Source organism: Myotis yumanensis, unplaced genomic scaffold, assembly GCF_028538775.1.
Source record: "Myotis yumanensis isolate MYYU_CA2020_CCGP unplaced genomic scaffold, mMyoYum1.0.hap1 SCAF_15, whole genome shotgun sequence".
NCBI lineage: Eukaryota > Metazoa > Chordata > Mammalia > Chiroptera > Vespertilionidae > Myotis > Myotis yumanensis.
The window spans coordinates 11,274,398-11,282,858 of NW_027223766.1; positions in this window are offsets into that span (position 1 = coordinate 11,274,398).

Below are 8,461 nucleotides of genomic sequence, written 5' to 3' on the forward strand. Positions count from 1 at the left end.
CTAGAACAAAAGTTGAAGAATCCAACCTTCTGTAAGCACCAAAACAATGAGTCTGGCTTACTTTTGGCAGAAACATGTTGACAGGTTGGTACATTGTAGGACATCCCATAAAACACTGTTCATTGGAGAAGTCTGCCTGAGATATTGCCTCTCCTCAGCCATGACACAGTCCACACTGCAAGAACCCTAGTTTATGACTTTTTGTTGTTGTGAGGATATTTTTTCCATTGATTTTTAGAGAGAGAGGAAGGGATTTTTAGAGAGAGAGAGAGAGAGAGAGATAAACATTGATGTAAGAGAGACACATTGATTGCTTGCCTCCTGCATGAGCCCAACCAGGGCCTGGGATGGAGCCTGTACATGCCCTTGATCAGACTCAAAACTGGGACCCTTCAGTTCGTGGGCCAATGCTCTACCCACTGGGCCAAACTGGCCAGGGCATGACTGTTTTTATTATAGTTTTCTTTATTTAACAGATGGGGAAAGCCAAGGAACCATCTACAATGACCTCTTGTCAGTCAGAGAAAGGAGAACGTTGTTATAACTAAAACTATAAATTGTGTCTAATTTGCCTGTGTCTGGGACTTGGTGGTTTTGTCAGCCTTGAGGAGGATCTCCTGGCCATTCCCTCACTCTCAAGGCTGGTCACTCAAGGTCCTTGCCCGGCTGGAATGACCAGCAGATTCACTGATGAGCACATTGACAAAAATCAGTGTTTCTTTTAAAATAATTCTTTATCCCCTCCAGCCTGCCCTGCCCCCCGCCCCAGGCCTTCAACACCCTATTGTCTGTGTCCATATCTGCATACAAGGCCTTTGCTGAGATTGGGCAGAAATGGAGTGTGGTGTTCCAGTAGCCATCTAGGGTAATCAGGCATCAGGTTTGGTGAATCCACTGAAAATGAAATACAAATACTTGCCTTTGAGTTTTTAAATGTTCTCAAATGCATCTCATGCTTAGCCCCGTGTGTGACAGAGCAAGCAAGCCATTAGTCTCCGTGGGATGGGTGCTCTAGCCTCATTCCCAAGGTAGGACCAGTGACAAAAAGAGAGAGGGTGGGTTAAAAGTGTATTTCAAGTGACATTAGTGGGGTCTTTTTTCCCAAAGAGAGATTTAAGTGCTTCAAAGAGAACACCAAACGAGAAGGAAGCAGCAGATGGGGCCCACTTGGAATTAAATCAGAACCTTCAACTGTATATAAGAAGGAAGGTGGTGGCTTATTATTGTTCTTCAAACTCTAGGATCAGAATCAGAATAATTTGGCTCAAAGTCTTGGCATCTGAAAAATTAATCAAACACCATTTTAAGCCTCAGAACACAGCTTGTGGTGATTTCTGATGCTGCTACACATTTAAAATTCCCTGAGGAAGAGAAGGCACATATTTGTTGAATAGTCTTTAAACACACACACATATTTACACTGACAAATTTACAAAGATGTAACATTATTATGACAATCGATTTATATGATAAATAAGCAAGTTTTGACATACAGAAGTTGGCAGTGGAGAAAAGCATAAAAGATTTCTCAAGTGGTAGGTATTCATAGAAGATAAATATTTTTAATAATACCTATGAAGACAGGTAAAATATCTGTACTAATAGCATCTCATAAAGACTAGTTAGAGCCCAGCTGGCGTGGCTCAGTGGTTGAGCATTGACCTATGAACCAGGAGGTCACGGTTTGATTCCTGGTCAGGGAACACATCTGGGTTGCGGGCTCGATCCCCAGTGTGGGTCATGCAGAAGGCAGCCGATCAATGATTCTCTCTCATTAGTGATGTTTCTATCTCTGTCTCCCTCTCCCTTCCTCTCTGAAATCAGGAAAAAATTTAAAAAGACTAATTAGAGCTATAGGTTCTATAGGCCTTGGTGCTATTATTTTTGCAATCAGAATATCTGAATTATGTCCTTGTATGAGAACACTTTGTCTGGCTCCCTCTCCAGCTCCTCAGAGCTTCTTTCTATCTGTTAGATTGGATGCTGCCCGATTCATGAATCGTTGAATGAAGCCAGTAAGATCTTTAAAATTTCCTCAGTTGAATTTTGTTTTTTTGACATCTTTGCTTAATTTTATTTTTCAAAAACTTGTCTTTTACAAAGTATTTTTAGTCTATGACAGATCGGAGGAAAAATAAAGCCAAAAAAACAAAACAAACCCCAAACCTTGCCCACCCCACACGTGTTACTTTCGTGAAATGCCCACGTTTGTCCACAAGATGTCGCCTTACTGCCGGAGTCGGTCTTGCAAAGGATGGAGACGCCCCCACATTGGCTTTACACTCTGACACGGTTCCAGTTAAAGGTTTAGAACACAGCATCCGTCCTGAAAAGACAAATGCCGGTAGATTGCTCCCCGGTACAATTCTTTATTCTCATCAAGCGAACAGAAGGTATAATTCCACTGACGAACGAGTGGAATTTCTGAGAGCCATTGCTGAGTGGGCCCGGGTGCTGTCACACCGGGGCAACCATGCCCTGCTGTGGGGCCTGCGGTGCCTGTGTCATTGTGTTGGCCTTCCAGACTAGAGGTGTCAGTACAGTTTCCGGTGACGGCTCTCAAACGGTAGCTCCTCAGAATCACCCGGCGGCCTTGGTAACCAGGGGCTCTGACTTGGCAGGGAATCTGATGGGACTGGCTCAGGGAACACACTTTGAGAACCTGTGCCCTGTGACACAGTGCTCGAGACCAAGGAGTAACCTGGGCAGGAGACCTGGGCGTTCTGGGCCTCCATTTCCTTGTGTTTAAATGGAGATGCTGATGGTGGGAAGGAAGGGCTGGGACCGTCTATGTGGCAGTTTAGCAGAGAGCCTGGCGTCCAGGGAGAAGCGGGATTTTGTGGACCCCGAAGCTTATACAAATTTGAGATGAAATACAAAGTTACAAATGTAAAATTGGGCTAGAGTTATATATTTATTTAGAATGAGAAAATAAAGGCAAAATCAGATATCTAGAAAGCTGACCAATGTCACATTGCCAGAAAATATAGTAAACGATCATACTTTTATCAATGATTTGTCTGACACATGTTTTTAATAGTAATTCTTTTCTGCAATTTTGCCTTCATTTTCCATAATTACCTCTCCATATGAGAAATACTCTGGTTTTCTATGCTGAAATTAGAAAGAAAATTCAGTCTTACCTTTAGTATGATTGATCAAAGTCTGCTTCTTAAAAATTATTAACAGTTTAAGAAATTTCTTTCAGCTTCACAAATAGGATGATTATCCAATTGGGGAAAGCCTCTATCACTTGTCTTTTATAAATAAGCTGTGAGGTTGAGGGCACTTTAAGCTTCCCTGGGCAGAGCCTACAACTAAATGCTTTTTGAATTTTGATTCTCTAACCACTTGTTGCAGTATTTCAAGTTTTATGGTGTTGCATTAGTTTCCTATTGCCGCTGTGGCAGGTTACTGCATACTTTGTGGTTAAAAACAGGTCAGAATTATTCTCTTACGAAGAGAGGCCCAAATGGACCCTCGGGGTTAAAATCAAGGTTTCCACGGGGCTCTTTTGCTGCTGGAGGTCCCGGGGACAGCCTGTTCCCTTCCTGTTCCCGCAGCCAGTGACTGCCTGCGTTCCTTAGCTTGTGTCCCCTGCCTCCATCTTCAAAGCCAGCAGCCTGGCACCTTCTCCAAATCTCTCTCTGCCTCTGCCCCTGCTTCTCAGGACCCTTGTGGTGACCCTGGGCTTCATCGGATAATCCAGGACACTCTCCCATCTCAAGGTCAGTTGATGAGCAACCTTCATTCCATCTGCAACCTTCATTCCCTTTGCTATGTGGCCTAGTGTAGTCATAGATTCTGGTGACAGGGACAGGGACACGGACATCTCTGAATGTCCCATTCTGCCTACCACAGTGATCTTCATACACGTTGATATTTTATGTCAAAATAACAAAGCGTGTAACTCCTTTTCAGTGTTCTTGCAAGTCACTCCTCTACACAGACAATGAAAGGGCTACTGGTTCATTATCTCTATTTGAAATTTATTTCTCTCTCTCTCTTTTTAATACATTTTTATTGATTTCAGAGAGAAAGGGAGAGGGAGAGAGAATCATTGATTGGCTGCCTCCTGCACGCCCCGTTCTGGGGATCGAGCCCGCAACCCAGGCATGTGCCCTTGACCGAAATCAAACCAGGGACCCTTCAGTCCGCAGGCCGGCGCTCTATCCAGTGAGCCAAACTCGCTAGGGCCCTTCTTAAGTGTTACCTTGAGAAGTACAATTAGTATCTTAAACTTAAACTTAAACTTAAAACAACCTAGTTTGAATGAATACCAACTTAACTTCAGTAGCATGTACACACTCCGATCCTGTACATCTCTGTTCCTTCCTCTTGATGTTGTCATAGACGACATCTTTATACATTTCATGTCCGTTAGCATAGATTTCCAATTATTGTTAGGTGTATTTGTCTTTCAAATCACAGAGGAAACGAAAAGGGAGTGACAAACCAAAAATACAGTAATGTTTGCTTCCGTATGTACCTTAGTCAACACTGTCTCAGCGCTCTTCGTCTCTGCACATGGCTTCGCAGCACTGCCTGGTGTCCTTTCACTTCGGCTTCAAGGACACCCTTGAGCATTTCTCATAGAGTAGGTCCTCCTAGTAATGACATCCCTCAGCTTCTGTTTACCTGAGAATCTCTTAAGAATGATAGCTTTGCCAGATATAGACTTTTTGGTTGACTTTTCTTTTATTGTCCGTGGGAGCGAGGTCCTCCTGGCTCCCTCCTGATCCAGGCACCCACACTGGGAACGCAGGTGGCTGTGTTTAAGACCTCCACCAAGCTGGGGGGGGGGGGGGGGGGGAGGGGAATCTAGGCTAATACCACGAAGATCTCCTCCCTGCGACACTGTGAACGCTGGCTGCGTGCTCACTCGGTTGCTGTAAACCTTGGGCTACTTTACAGTGTTGTGATAAGGTTGATTTTAGTCTTTCATGTTTCTGGTGGGAGGGATGGCCTCAGGGTGTCGCTTCCCTGCTCCTCTTGCTGATATCACTCAACATATTTTTAATAGTACGTGAACATCCGTTTTATAACCCACGATTAAATCTAGCCTGCAGTAAGCAAGCACAGAGCCTAACTTCACATGTTGCTGGGGGAAGATCACTAAATCTGAATGAGGCCTGTGCTCAGATATATGCCATTGGCAGCTCAGCTACAGGTATTAGTATGCATCTCTTCACATGGCTTCTGTCCTTTATTCCCAAGCAAATCACCATTTATTACTAATTTACTTAAACTGCCATTTTTTTCCCCATGGTCTGTTTGATTTACTTAATCTTCACATGGTCCCATGCAATGGGCACAAACTCCCTCACCAGGAATCCACAGGAAGGAGAGAACGCAGGGAAAGGCAGGTGGGAAAAGGCAGTGTCAGTGATTCAGGCAGCACACACCTGCTGGAGGCCACGCGGAGTTTTTCTTGCATTTGAAGCTCAATGAGGACAGACGGCAGATTGTGTATTTAATCCTGTGTGATGCCACTCCTTCAAGATATGCTCAGGGCCAATCCCTCGGATAAGAGACTTATCTATTTATTTACTCCTCACCCAAGGACATGTTTTTCATTGATCAGAGAGAGAGAGAGAGAGAGAGAGAGAGGAGAGAGAGAGAAACATTGATCAGGTGCCTCTTGTACTCCCCCTGGCCAGGGATGGAAGCCTGCAGCCTGGGTATGTGCCCTGGCTGGGAATCGAACCACCACCTTTCGATGTACAGGACGACGCTCCAGCCGACTGAGCCATACCGGCCAGGGCTGGATATGAGACTTATTAAAAGCAAACCCTTTCCTTGAGAAATGTCCACGTTCCACTAACTTGCTTTCCTGCTCTAACCCTATAAAGCAACAATAAAATGGAGAGCTTATGGAGCTGGAAGCCAGGGCATTTGGGGTCTTGACTGTCACTCAGAAGTTCCACATGCCACGCCCCCTCTCAGGGTCAGGAGACGTGAAGGTTTTCCGTTGGTCCACACCCTCTTTGAGGGCAGGCATCATGCCTTCCGCTCCCCCCACCCCCAAGTGCTCACATCAGTGCTTCACGGTTAGTAGCTGTTCAGGAAACTCCCTAAGTGCATGGCTGTGCCTGGGTGTCCTCAGTGCTAAAGATCAGAGTTTAGATTCAATGATCTCGGAGGTTTTTTCGGGTTCTAATCCCCTCACACAAAGCAAGGTTGTAAGCCAGTTCTTTTCATTCATTTGTTACACATTCAATAACATTACTAAAACTTATTTTCCTTTTATTTGAGAAACAGTGCTAAGTGTTATTTTCAGGCAAGCGCGATCGAGACCGCTGTCTCTGGGGTCAGGCCTGGCACGGAGTCCCGATCCCCCCTGTCCCGCTGGGAGCTCTGGGAAAAGGTTAAGATCAGGCCTACCTTACAGTGTTGCTATCTAGAGTAAACAACAACAGCAGCAAAAACAATACAAACAGTGGATTGTGAGCTTTTCCTGTAGCCAGGAACCCGCCTCACACCATCTGTTACACGCCTCACACAGTTACTCCGTGAGCAAGGACCAGTGTTACCCCAGTTTGCAAATGGGGTCACGGAGGCACCAATAATCGAAGCAACAGACCCAAGGTGGCACCACTGTGATGGTGAATGGAGGATTCTCGCCCAGGCAGGTGGACATGAGGCTGCGCGCGGGCGGCACTGAGGATACGTTCTCAGTGTGGACACTGGCAGGAGCAGCCGCCGCAGCGGGGAAGGCATGGCAGCGCTGGGGGGCTGCCCAGGACACAAGTGCCCTTCTGCGTGTCTGTACGGCTGAGCGCCTGCCCTTAAAGGGCTGGCAGGCTAATAGGGAAGTTCAACATTTAGACCCAAAATATGTTTGTGTTTTTTTAAAAATATGTTTTTATTGCTTTCAGAGAGGGGAAGGGAGAAGGAGAGAGAAACATCCAAGATGAGAGAGCATCATCCATTGGCTGCCTCCTGCACGCCCCCTCCTGGGGATGGAGACAGGAACCCGGGCCTGTGCCCTGAGTCAAATCGAACTGTGACCTCCTGGTTCAGGGGTTGACGCTCAACCACTGAGCCACGCCAGCCGGGCTGGGCCTAAAAGATGGAATGAAGAAATAACGAAGTGCTGCTGGGGTACAGAAGAGAGTAATTTGGGCTGGTGAGGAGGTGGGAGGCGCTGTCCCAGGAAGTGGCCTCGCAGCAGAGCCGGGTGGGTTTTGGCAGGTGGACAGGAGGGCAGCTCAGGTGGAGAGAGCAGCAGAGGTGGGCAAAGAGCGTGAAGAGCACGGCCTGACCGTTACTGCAGGGGAGTGTGGCTTCTCGGAGATGGTGTGTGTGTGTGGGGGGGGGGGGTGGGGGGGGGTGGGGGGGGGGGCAGCGGGGAGCGGCTGTGTGAGGCCGGACTGTGGAGGCCCCGAATGCCATGCTACGGAGTTGGATTCTATCCTGCAGGTAATGAGGGTTTTAGTGCCCATCGGCAGAGCATCTTGTGTACTTTCATGGAACGTCCTGCCTTTGGCTGGGTTGCATCCACTGTAGCTATTGGCCTAAAACGTGAGCTAAACAAACGGGCGTAGCAGAGACAGTATCTGCAGGGACACAGAGGCCGACCCAGGACCGGGAGCGGAGCAGCTGCTCCCGCCCCGCGCTCTCGCCGCCCCTCCCGGCCCCACGGATTTCCTACCAGAACGTTTGGTAGCGATCGCCACCTGCTGAGAGGCTCAAAGTCAGGATGCGGCTCTCTCCTCCGCCTCCTCCCCCGTCACTGCTCCACAGGCCACTTGGCCCTGCAGACTCATTTTCAAAAATGTTTATAATGTCTTACTACTGCCGCTTCCATCTGCTCCTCACGCACGGGGGCCGGGCTCCGCTGCCAGGCCGGGAAGTCAGGCGCTCGGCGCCGGGAAAGGTTAAAAATGCAGCCTCGCTGTCTCTCGTGCGGTCGTTTACTGTCTTCTCCATTCTTTCCACAGACGATTGAATGCCATCTTTCCTTTGAATGAAACCTTGAGCTAATTCTCAAATTAAAAAAAAGAAAAGATGGATCATCTTACCATTAATATCAATGGGCCAGCACGAGATTGCTAACACAGACAACCATAGGCACATACTAACGCACACACACACACACACACACACACATACACGTGTACACACACACACACATGTACACACACTCGCACACACACATGTACACACACTCACACAGGAGTTCAAAATAAATTTCCCAGAGGTGTATTTTGCTAAAGCTTTGTATGTGAGGGCATATATGTATAGATTATATTTTTCATAATAGATGCCAAGTTAAAATTATAATCATAAAAAAATTCTCAAGAGATGGAAAGAGTCACCCGTGGAACATGAGGGCCACCTGAGGGAGGGAACACGATACGGGTGTGCAGGTGAGCTTTTGAATTCTATTGAAGCATTTAGCAGGAACACAGTTGGTCAGTATAGAAATGGAAGGTTTTTGAAATGAAAATAATTGAAA